Source organism: Apium graveolens, chromosome 7 (assembly GCF_009905375.1).
Source record: "Apium graveolens cultivar Ventura chromosome 7, ASM990537v1, whole genome shotgun sequence".
Classification (NCBI taxonomy): Eukaryota; Viridiplantae; Streptophyta; class Magnoliopsida; order Apiales; family Apiaceae; genus Apium; species Apium graveolens.
The window spans coordinates 107,755,889-107,769,365 of NC_133653.1; positions in this window are offsets into that span (position 1 = coordinate 107,755,889).

The following is a 13,477-nucleotide window of genomic DNA, read 5'->3' on the forward strand; positions in this document are numbered from 1 at the left end:
TGGGCGGATTCTCTTGTTACATTACAATATCTCCCTTCTTACACAGGCGCTGCTCTAGCGGAATTTTTTCGATAATTAATTCATCTGCATACCAATTATTCCACATCACAAGCCAAGGAAGAAGGGAAACTTTTTGCTAGCCTCTAGGCTAAAGCCAAGTCTCAGCCGTGATTGCTCGTCGCTTCTATTAGGATCAACCCTTGTATCTTCCTATTGATGTTTGTGTATGTATTTATATACATGGAGTCAAGGGTCTGTTCCTTAAAGCATTCCACTGACTGTGGATCTTATGTTAGGCAGAATATAATACAATGAATGTATATGATGTGTACAATCTTTACTATAATTACAATCCATGATTGTAGTAGTTAGGCTGATCTCCAGGGATTATGTTTGCTAGCTGTTACGCCCCCGCAAGATGGAGGATCCATCAAACACTCCAATCTTGTGCCGCAGAAACAAAAACCGTTGTGCAGGGAGAGGTTTGGTCATAGTATCCGTAAGCTGATCTTTTGTTGATATGTAACACACCTTGAACTTGCCAGCCTGAACTTGTTGCCGAACAAAATGATAATCCAATGCCAGATGTTTCATGCGGGAATGAAAAACAGGATTAGCACTTAGGTAAGTGGCTCCAATGTTGTCACAGTGGATAGAAGGAGGTTGTTTAAATGAAACACCAAGTTCATGAAGTAAGTTCTGAATCCACTGAAGTTTAGAGAAGGCATGAGCTAGAGCGCGATATTTAGCCTCAGTAGAGGAGCGTGCAACTGTGCGTTGCTTTGAGGATTTCCATGAAATGATATTGGCGTCCAAGTAAATCACGTAGACAGTAGTTAAAGTTAAATCATCTTGATTACCACCCCAATCGGCATCACTGAAATCAATTAAAGTTAAAGAAATATTGTGGTTAAGTAGCAGATCATGAAATATAGTTCCTTTAAGATAATGGACGATCCTTTTTAAAGCTTGCCAATGTAACTGGGAGGGTTCGTGCATGAACTGAGATAGCTTATTGACAGCAAAGGCAACATTTGGTCTTATGATTGACAAGTATTGAAGATCACCAACCAACTGACGGAACAATGTAGGATTATCACTGGCACTACCATCGGACAATTTCAAGGATGAAGTTGTGGACATAGGAGTGACAACCTCTTTGGCCCCATCAAGTTGGAATCGTTGTAGAAGATCTCAAATGTATTGTTGTTGAGATAGAAAACAGCCATGTGGCAGATGAATACTTCTACCCCTAGAAAGTAATTGAGAGTCCCAAGGTCCTTTAAAGAGAAACGGGCAGAAAATCTTTGATACAGGTCTGCCAAGAAATGGTTGTTGTTAGATATATTTGATAATGTCATGTCTAATATGATTTATGTTTAGTTTTCAGATCTTATTTAAACAGGACAAATCAGTACTTAACTGAAATCAACATTTATACTGAAGTCAGAACTTAAGTTATCAGTACTTAAGGTTCAGGAGATATTTATCAGAAGATAATATCAGGACTTAAAGGAAATATTCAGATAAGGAAGGCAGCTGATTAAAGGAAGAGAAGATCTAGACAAATGTAAGAAGAGATATGCATGAAGAAGGAATTCTATGAAGAATAGAATACTTGGAAAAAAAGATATATGATTGATATATTTTAGGAAACAGAATTATATTCCATATCAATTAGCGATTATCTTGTAACTGTGTAGTATATAAACACAGACATAGGGTTTACACTATAAGTGTTATCATTATCGAGAAGACTATTCATTGTAACCCTAGCAGCTCTCGTGATATTTGTTCATCACTGAGAGAGGACAGTTCCATACTGTAATAGAGTTTATTGTTTTGAATAAAGTTTGTTTTCTGTTACTTGAGTTATTAGAGTTCGATTTTATTGTGCTATACACTGTATTCACCCCCCCCCCCTCTACAGTGTGTGTGACCTAACAAGTGGTATCAGAGCCTAACTGTTAACACACAAACAGTTTAAGATCCAAAAACAATCATGTCTGAAGTAAGAACTCCAACTAAGCCCACCAAAACTGAAGAACCTCCAAAGACACAAATTCATAGCCGATATGAGGCTATTAGAGTTCCCATATTGAGACCATCTGAATATCCCATATGAAAGGTGAGGATGACTATGTTTCTGGAAGCTACAGACCCAGAATATCTTGATAGAATCAAGGAAGGGCCTCACAAACCAACCAAGCTCGTTGTTGCAGTTGCAGGTGAAGCAGCAAAGTCAGTACCAAAGGAGAAGAGTGACTACACTGCTGAAGATATCGCATCAATTGCTAAGGATGCTAAGGTACGACACTTACTGCATAGTGCCATTGATAATGTAATGTCAAACATGGTAATAAACTGCAAGACTGCAAAGGAGATATGGGATGCCTTGGAAACAAGATGTCAGGGAACTGATATGATTAAGAAGAACAGGAAGACAATACTCACTCAAGAGTATGAACACTTTGACTCCAAGGCTAATGAGTCATTGACTGATTTATATGACAGATTTGTCAAACTCTTGAATGATTTTTCACTGGTTGATAAGGAGTATGATCTTGAAGATTCAAACCTTAAATTCCTGTTGGCTCTTCCTAAAAGCTGGGATTTGAAGGCAACAACAATAAGAGACAACTATAATCTTGATGAAACAACTGTTGATGAAATTTATGGGATGCTCAAGACTCATAAACTTGAAATGGAACAAAGAAGCAAGAGGAAAGGAGGAAAGTCAAGGACAGTTGCTCTTAAGGCTGAAGAAGAATCCCCCAAGGCAGCCACCTCAAGGAAAGACAAGGGTAAAGCGCTCTTCACAAAGTCTGATACTGAGTCATCAAGTTCTGATAGTGATGATGACTCAGAATCTGAAAGCTTGCCTAAGACGGATGCTGATGAAGAGATGATGAAGCTGTGTGCCCTTATGGTGAAAGGAATCACAAAGATTGCATACAGGAAGTTCAGGAAGGGAAAGAAGTTTTCCGGGAAAGGTGCAAGTTCTGATAAGAAGAATTTCAAAAAATCTGAGGGCAAAGGAGGAAAGTCTGACAGAGGAGATTATATAAATGTCAAATGCTACAACTGTGGTGAGAAAGACCACATATCTCCTGATTGCAAGAAAGTGAATAGTGACAAAGGCAAGGCTCTTGTCACAAAGAACAAAAGTTGGACAGACACCTCAGATTCTGAAAGTGAGGAGAATTATGCCTTGATGGCAAATGCTGATATGGCAAGTGTTGAAAGCAGTTCTGAAGCTGCTGAGTTAAAGGTACCTCAAACTACTTATGCCTTTCATACTGATGATATTAATGAGTTGAGAAGATATCTTAAAACCATGCTCATTAGCTATAGAGATCAAACTTTAACATGTGAAAGATTAACTTCTGAAAATCTTTCTTGTAAAAAGAGGAATGATTATTTAGAAAAAGAGTTAGTCATGTTCCATCAAACTCAGAAAGATACAGATGATGCTTTCTATGTTAGGGATGAATTACTTAAAATGAATGAATCTCTAAAAACTGAGTTAAAAAAGGAAAGAGAGATTATTAGGACTTGGACTAACTCTGGCAGAACAACTCAGAATTTGTTATATAGTGAAAACTGGAAAGAGGGCTTAGGTTATGGAGATGATAAGAATGATAAAGGAACTATAGAAATTAATTCTATAGTTGTAAATCAAAAATCTAATGTTAGGTCACACACACTGTAGAGGGGGTGAATACAGTGTATAATACAATCAAATCGAACTTTAATATATTAAGTAACAGAAAACAAACTTTATTGAAATAATAAACTCTGTTACAGTATGGAACTGTTACCTCTCAGTGATGAACAAATATCACGAGAGCTTCTAGGGTTACAATGAATAATCTTCTCGAATATGATAACACTTATAGTGTAAACCCTATGTCTGTGTTTATATACTACACAGTTACAAGATAATCGCTAATTGATATAGAATATAATTCTGCTTCCTAAAATATATCAATCAAATATCTTTTCTTCCAAGTATTCCATTCTTCACGGAACTCCTTCTTCATGCATATCTCTTCTTATGTTTATCTCGATCTTCTTTCCATTAATCAGCTACTGTCCTTATTTGATCGTCCTTCAGCACTTAAGTTCTGATATCTAACTTCTGATGATTATCTCCTGATAATATAAGTACTGATATCCTTAAGTCCTGACTTCCAGTATAAGTACTGATTAATGGTTAAGTACTGACTTGTCCTGTTAACAATCTCCCCCAACTTATAAATTAGCATAATATACAAGTTTAACAGATATTTGATGATGTCAAAAATATTAAGTACAAATGCATGAGAATTAGACTAGATAACTACAACTTACAGTCCTTAAAGCTTTACCAATATTCAACTTCTGATAACAACTTCAGTCTGTACAAATGTCAGAATTTAAGCAGTTGTAGATCTTCGACTTGGCTTCATCATCTGATCTCTCTGATGTCAGGAGTTGTTCTGAGATAGTTCTTCAACAAACATTTCTCAGCATATCTGAGTTCATCAATCATTCTCCTTTTGGCATCTTTAAGCTCTGCAGTATCTTCACCAATTTGAAAGATTGCAGCTCTGAGATCATTGATCTTTGCTTTTCTTATATCCTGATCCAGTCTGATCAAATAAGCTTTATCAGACTCAAGATTGAATTCAACAGCCCTGTACCCCAGAAAGGTAGTTATAATCTTAGCAGTGTTGGGCTTCATTTCAACTATATCACCATTGTGATCTCTGTACTTTGGAACGTATGTGATGTCAGACTTAACATAATAAAGTCTTTTCTGTCTCTGAATCTGTTCTTTTAAATAGTTTGCAGTAGTTCCTGTTATTCTGTCATCCACTTGAAGTAAGAAAAGTACATGCTCCAATTCTTCAAAATACTTCAATGGAATGGCATTTTGTCTTATATGATAAACCCTACCATCTGTCATGAAATACAACATGATGTATTCTTTCAAGTAGGTATGGTAAACCATCTGTACCGATTCCAGTTGATTCAATCTCTCAGGAGTTGCTCCAATACCTGGTTCACTCAAGGAAGTTGGATCATTGGTAGTGTTATGTATTCTCCTTTCATCAGCACTTCCCAATCCAGTTTTATCTCTTGCTTCCTTTCCAGTAACTACTCTTGCTTCAAAACCACTTGCAGTAGTCTTCAAAGGTTGAGTCTGTTTTGCTTTAGTGAATCCTGGTAGGAGTGTCTTTGGTCTATCTTCTGATATCAAGTTAACTTGAGCTATGTCAGAGGTTACTTGCCTCTTCTGAATATCAGAACTTACAATTTCTTGACTCTGAACAACTTGAGCCATGTCAGAGGTTATTTTAAGAACTTTTCTTGAAGTCAGAGCAAGATTATCCTTTTCATCAGTAATTTCTTCATCCTCAGGAGGCACATAAACCTTGATAGGTTCACCAATCTTTTCTTTACCCTTGGATCTTGGATCTATCTGCGGTTGTGATCTAGCCAATGTTGCTTCAGTATGTGTCCTTTCTTTGATCACAATACCTTTGAGTTTTGGAAGTGACTTTTTACCAGAAGCTTCAGATTTAGATGTGACTTTCTCTGATTTAAGCCTGGCTTCTTCTTTCATTAAACTCTCCAAGTCCATTCCTGGATTTTCCTGAAGAAATAACTGTCTTGACATTTCCTCATCAAGATGTAAAAGTTCATCAGAACTTATCCTTTTACCAGTAGCAGAACTTATTATTTTCCCAGTATCAGAACTTGTCCTGTGACTAGCTTGTCTTGATGTGAATCCTCTGCCTTGACTATGACCTCTACCCATTCCAGGGTTTCTTTGATCATCTTTTTCATCATCCTTTCCTGTCAGTGTCTTGTAAGTCTTGCATTTGGACTTAATTACTTTCTCCCCCTTTTTGGCATCAGCAGGTAGTAGAAGAGAGATAAGCAATTCCACTGAGGATTGGATTTCAGTCAGTTGTGATTGCTGAGAAGCTTGATTTTTCAGAATATCATCAATCTGAGCTTGTTGATGATCTTGAGTCTTCTCAATATAAGCAATCCTGTCAATGGTAGGTTGGAAGAACTTTTTCTTATCAATTTTCCAAACTTGTTCTTGTTTGATAAAGTTTTCCTGAATCTTGTGTAGCTCTGCATGAGTAGTTGAGTGAAGACCTTGTAGATGTTTAGTACTCAATGCAGTGACTCTAAGCTGGGTTTTGAAATCATCAGAATTTAACATTTCATCAGCTTTAGTCAAGTGCTCAGCAAGATGCTTTTCAGTTGGAACACATGAAACTGAGTTCCATTCCTTAGTCCACGCCTGACCTGCAGGAGTTTCACTCCAAGGTACTGGTGCTTCTCCGGTAACAAACTTTTTAACCAGTTTAGAATAGTCTGTTGAGGAGCATGTCCTGAAGGACCTGCTGCATCAGCATCTGCAGTTGGAGCAACATCACCAGTATCTCCAGCATTTGCAGCATCAAAACTTAAAGAATCAGTATCTTCTGATAAGACAACAGTGTGAGTAGCAATGGAGGTTTCAACATCCTCTAATTGCTGATCTGGTTCTAAGTTCTGATCAACAGCCAAATCCTGATGCTCACCTAAAGTCTGATCATCAGCATCATGATGCAGATAAGGTGTTGTTGATAACTCTGGAGTTTGAACAGCATCAGTAATAGGTGTTGTTGAAGGATTAGTTGCTGTTGGAGCTTCTAAGAGAATTACTTCAGGCACAACCAAGTTTTGAACATCAATATCAGCACTTGTGCCTGGATCAACAGGAGACACAGATGGTGTGGTAGCCTTTTCAGAAACAGCTTCCTGAGATGGAGTTGATGGAGAAGAAGTGACTGGAGCAAATTCCTTGTCTTGTGAGATCAGAGATTCCTGATCCCCTTCCTTAGCTGCTTCCTCTTCATCATCTGAAACTGGCCTTTTTGCCCTCTGTTTCTTGTATCTCTGTGTTGATTTGGATTCCTTGGGAGTTTCAGGAACTGTCATTCTTCTAAGCCTTTTGAGAAGCCTAGATCCCCCAATTCCAGAATCCTTCCGAGAAGTCTCTTTCTCAGCTTCACCTACAACAGGTTCTGAAGAAGGAACCTGTTTCTCAGTATCAGATTCATCTCTCAAGGCAATCCTCCTTCTCTTTTGAGGTGTTTGAGGAACAGTCTTTGTCCTCTTTGGCTTGGAGGATGAAGGCTTCACAGTAGGTGCTGAGGATGAGGGTTGAACAGTCTGTGAAGTGGAGAGATAGGATTTGAGATATTTCCTGAGGGTAGGTTGAGTAGAATGAGTGGTAGGTGCCGAGGATGATGGTTTTTGGGTGTGTGTTGTTGGTTGGACATCAGAGTAAACAGATCTATAAGTATCAGGATCAGCATTTACTAGGATCTGTTTTACAGAATGAGGAATCTGTAATGGTCTAACCACTGATTTCTTAGTGTCAGCATTTACCAGGTCATTAAAGTAGCGTTTTGCAACTTTAAAAGGTGGGGATGAAGAACTGACTAATTGAGGTTCATCGGTACAAAAAGTATAAATAAGTTGATAGAATCTAGCAAAATAGAATACATTCCTATCCTCTGTCATCCTATCCCCAATAAAACCAATTATACCAGTTGCAAAATCAAAATGAGTTTGGTTTATAATAGCATACCCTATGTGCTGACTCAGAATTGGGATAACATCAAAATTTGAACATTTGTTCCCAAAAGCTTTGGTGATGCAGTCGAAGAAGAAGCTCCATTCTCTTCTGATATGAGCCCGTTTCAACTGCCCAAGTTTTGCCAAACTCTTTTCATACCCCAAATTTACCTTGTGTAACAGGTATTGTAGAAGGATTAGTTGCTGTTGGAGCTTCTAAGAGAATTACTACAGGCACAACCAAGTTTTGAACATCAATATCAGCACTTGTTCCTGGATCAACAGGAGACACAGATGGTGTGGTAGCCTTTTCAGAAATAGATTCCTGAGATGGAGTTGATGGAGAAGAAGTGACTGGAGCAAATTCCTTGTCTTGTGAGATCAGAGATTCCTGATCCCCTTCCTTAGATGCTTCCTCTTCATCATCTGAAACTGGCCTTTTTGCCCTCTATTTCTTGTATCTCTGTGTTGATTTGGATTCCTTGGGAGTTTCAGGAACTGTCATTCTTCTAAGCCTTTTGAGAAGCCTAGATCCCCCAATTCCAGAATCCTTCTGAGAAGTCTTTTTCTTAGCTTCACCTACAACAGGTTCTGAAGAAGGAACCTGTTCCTCAGTATCAGATTCATCTCTCAAGGCAATCCTCCTTCTCTTTTGTGGTGTTTGAGGAACAGTCTTTGTCCTCTTTGGCTTGGAGGATGAAGGCTTCACAATTGGTGCTGAGGATGAGGGTTGAACAGTCTGTGAAGTGGAGAGATAGAATTTGAGATATTTCCTGAGGGTAGGTTGAGTAGAATGAGTGGTAGGTGCTGAGGATGATGGTTTTTGGGTGTGTGTTGTTGGTTGGACATCAGAGTAAACAGATCTATAAGTATCAGAATCAACATTTACTAGGATCTGTTTTACAGAATGAGGAATCTGTAATGGTCTAACCACTGATTTCTTAGTGTCAGCATTTACCAGGTCATTAAAGTAGCATTTTGCAACTTTAAAAGGTGGGGATGAGGAACTGACTAATTGAGGTTCATCGGTACAAAAAGTATAAATAAGTTGATAGAATCTAGCAAAATAGACAACATTCCTATCCTCTGTCATCCTATCCCCAATAAAACCAATTATACCAGTTGCAAAATCAAAATGAGTTTGGTTTATAATAGCATACCCTATGTGCTGACTCAGAATTGGGATAGCATCAAAATTTGAACATTTGTTCCCAAAAGCTTTGGTGATGCAGTCGAAGAAGAAGCTCCATTCTCTTCTGATATGAGCCCGTTTCAACTGCCCAAGTTTTGCCAAACTCTTTTCATACCCCAAATTTGCCATTAACTCGTGAAGAGCTGATTCTTCTGGAATTGAAAAGGTACAATCTTCTGGGAGATGTAGAGCTTTGCGTATTGTACCAGGAGTGACTGCATAAGAAGAATCACCCACTTCAAAAACAATACTGGGAGTGCCATATTTACCACCATCATCAAAGTGCCCAGTCCGCCAAAACGTCAGAACTTGTTGGCTCGAAAAGACTGAAGGCTGGGTCAGTGCATACCCAATCTCACTATGTGCAAGAAGATCTTGCACAAAGTGCAATTCAGATGGAGCTTCAGCATGATCAAGAATTGCAGCATAGTTATTTGGAACAAACTTAGCTCCATCAATGATTAAATCCTTAGGTGCCATGTGAAAAATTAAGATTTTAAAAGTGCCTGTTAGGTGTTTGATAAAATGTCTGTATGAAAAACCAACGTGAGAGAAAGAGAGAGTAAAAGCAAGTAGAGAGAAAAAGTATGAAGGAAATAAAAGATTAAAGAATTCCTTTCTCTGTCGTACTTATACTCTTAAGAAAAAAATATTACCGTTGGACACTTGTCAGACATGCAGTAATAACGGATAGTTACTGGGCGCGAGAAAACAGTAATCATTACTTGCCCACTTGCCTGTTTTCAAGGAAAAACCGTTCCATTTACCCAGATATTCCATTAATCAAGGTAAAACAGTTTTAATTCAAAATTGAAACCGTTCCCACTGATTTAATTATTTTTCACTGCATCATTAATATTCTGAAAAGAAATCAAGTGAAAATGACCAAGATAAATCATATGAGTAAGTACTGATAAAGGAAAGTCAGAACTTAAATTAAAACAGAATTTATATGGTCATCAGAATATCAATCAGGATTTATCAATGCATTACAAAATAACTTAGAGATAAAATCTTGAAACAAAAACAAATTTCATTAATATATCAAGAAAATACATTCATGAAATGGAAATTACATCAGTACTTATACAAGATTTCCCTAAGCTACTAAACCTAACATCAACAACCTTAGTCCTAGCTAAGAAGCCTGACAAAGCTGATGATGAAGAAAAATAGGAAGAAGACGAGATTAAATCATTTCTTCTTCTCGACAAACAGAATGACGAGTCGAATGATTCGCTCTTGCTGGCGGAGAGCTTCCAGCCTTTCCTCCTCCAATCGCTCCAGATGGCGATGGTAGTCCATATAGAAGAACAGGAGGTGGGTCAGTACCTCCTGTGGGACAGAGTCCCATATCTCCTCAGGAATGGCCGTAGGAATGGCCGTGACGTGCCATTCCTGCTTCCAGTAGGCACAACTTAGCTCCATATTGAAGTTTTGGTAGTTCAAAAACATGTTGTATCTGACCATTGTGTTTTTGAAAGAAAAAGTATGAAGGTAAGTTTGTGAGAAAAAATTTGATGGGAAGGCTGATGTGAAGAGGCTGTTTATATAGGCAAGAGAATGCCAGGAGACGTAAAGGTTTTTAATGCTGATAGGTAGAATTAATTCTACCTCGTCTCCCCAGACTTGGAAAAAGAATAACATTCATTGGAAAGAGAAAACATGGTTGAATTCGCACAAGACACAAGTAAAAGTTGACTGTTCAAGTACGAGTACCATTAATCCTAACCATAGTGACTATTAATCTTCCACTTCACATGTTCTAGTTTGTACCGAGACTGTTATCAAATTTTATCCACAGATAAGTCAAGTAAAGAATTTAGACTGTAATATCAGAACTTAGACTTAACAGTCATCAGAACATAATTTCTTAACTCGAAAAAAAATGCTTATCTGAGTAAATCCTCATACAAGTTCTGAGTTATACTCTTCAGAACTTACTCTTCAGAATATGCAACCAGAACTTGTCCTCAGAATTAGTGCAAGGTGACACAATGACTGTTTATCTAAAACAACATAGACCACCACAGTAATTTTCATTATTCAGATGGAGTGATTAGTGTGTGCATCAAGCTAAATAGCAGACAAAGAGTAAAGTCTGATTCACTTCAGTACGTCTTAGAAATAAGGCATAACTAAAATTTTGCTAAAGAGCTGTCATTGTCCTGAAACCTACTGATGAATGAGTTCATGCTTGAGTCCACCTCAACTGATTTGTGCTAATTTTATGCATCTTTTTAAATTCTATTTTACAGTGGCTCCTCAGTGTAAGTGAGTCACGACTGCTTATCAGAATTTATGCTATTATCAGAGTATTTCTCCAGTAATCATAAAGTGTGAAAAGTCACCAAGAAAATATTTTGCTTTTCTAATGCATATTTACTTAATACCAGAAATGCACTTGGGTCTTCCCTTCCACATTTTTACTCTAGATCTCAAAGGAGTACCTGATTTTATTCTTTGATCCTTTTGATTTTTCTTTTTATAAGTGAGGTTTATCCGCACTTAGTACATTCGGCAGTTTTACTAGTATCAGAACTTAACAGATGAGTAGCATTATTCTAATTTGTGACTTAGTAATAAGATAAACAAAGTAAACTCAACTAAGCTCAATTATCAGAATTTGCTTGTGTCATAAAATTTCCACAGAAATAATTACTTCTTACATGGGATCATTTGTTTATTGAAGACTACTAGGTCAGTATCTAACACAATTATCCTCATAGGATTGAATGATTACTTAGACAGACATATCACTTATCAGAGTTTAGAAACATATATCAGACAACAGTCAGTACTTAAAAACATTTGTCAATTAATCACAGAATACACAAATAGATTAAATTCTGTAAATACTGATCATAAAGTCTGATAATACAGAACAAGATTAAGCAGATTTAGAGAAAGAACCTGAAATCATTCCAAGTTCATTTACCAATCTTGTAAAAGTGGCTTCACACAGTGGTTTTGTGAAGATACCTGCTAGTTGTTGATCTGTTGGAACAAAGTGCAGTTCCACTGTACCTTCATCCACATGTTCCCTTATGAAGTGGTACCTGATGCTGATGTGCTTTGTCATAGAGTGTTGAACTGGATTACCTGTCATAGCAATAGCACTTTGATTATCACAGTAAATAGGGATTTTAAAATATGTTAACCCATAATCCAGTAACTGATTCTTCATCCAAAGAATCTGTGCACAACAGCTTCCTGCAGCAATATACTCTGCTTCTGCAGTTGATGTGGAAATTGACTTTTATTTCTTGCTGAACCAAGAAACCAATCTGCCTCCAAGGAATTGGCAGCTTCCACTTGTGCTTTTCCTGTCAATTTTGCAACCTGCAAAATCTGCATCTGAGTAACCTATTAGTTTAAAATCTGATTCTCTAGGATACCACAATCCCAGATCAGCTGTTCCTTTAAGATACTTAAAAATTCTTTTCACAGCTGTTAAGTGAGGTTCTCTTAGATCTGCTTGAAATCTTGCACAAAGACAGGTAGCATACATGATATCAGGTCTACTAGCAGTTAGATAGAGTAGAGAGCCAATCATACCTCTGTAATCAGCAATATCTACTGATTTACCAGTATCCTTATCCAGTTTTGTTGCAGTGGCCATGGGAGTGGATGCACTTGAACAATCTTGCATTCCAAATTTCTTCAGCAAGTTTCTGGTGTACTTAGTTTGACAAATAAAAGTGCCTTCTTCATTCTGCTTGACTTGAAGGCCCAGAAAATAGCTAAGTTCCCCCATCATACTCATCTGATATTTTGACTGCATTAGTTTGGCAAACTTCTTGCAAAGTCTGTCATTTGTAGACCCAAAAATGATATCATCAACATAAATCTGGATCAGAAGTAAGTCCTTTCCATGGTTGAGGTAGAACAGTGTTTTGTCTATTGTTCCTCTGTTGAATCTACTTTCCAGAAGAAACTGAGCTAAAGTCTCATACCATGCCCTAGGAGCCTGCTTAAGTCCATAAAGTGCTTTATCAAGCCTGTAGACATAATCTCGATGTTTGGAATCTACAAAGCCTGGAGGTTGAGAAAAGCACTTTTCACATCCATTTGAAAGACAGTAAACTTTTTGTGAGCAGCATAAGCCAAAAATATCCTTATGGCTTCTAACCTAGCAACTGGTGCAAATGTTTCATCATAATCAATTCCCTCCTTTTGAGAATATCCTTTTGCAACCAGCCTTGCCTTATTCCTTGTAATTATGCCATCACTATCAGTTTTATTTCTGAACACCCATTTTGTACCAACAACAGATCTATTCTTTGGTCTTGGCACTAGGGTCCAGACTTTGTTTCTTTCAAATTTATTTAACTCTTCCTGCATTGCTTGCACCCAATCAGCATCTTGAAGAGCTTCTTCCACTTTCTTTGGCTCAGTCTGAGAAAGAAAAGAATTGTAAAGACATTCATTTGAAGTACCTGTTCTAGTTCTGACACCTGCATCAGGATTTCCAATTATCAAATCAGGTGTATGTGATTTTGTCCACTTCCTTGTAGATCGAAGGTTTTCTCTAGAACTGGATGCTCCCCCATGATCCATGCTGTCTTCATTTTTATTTTCTGATGCTCCCCCTGAAACTATGCTCTCTGAGTTGGATTCTTCAGAATTTAGATTTTCAGCACTGGCAAAACTTGG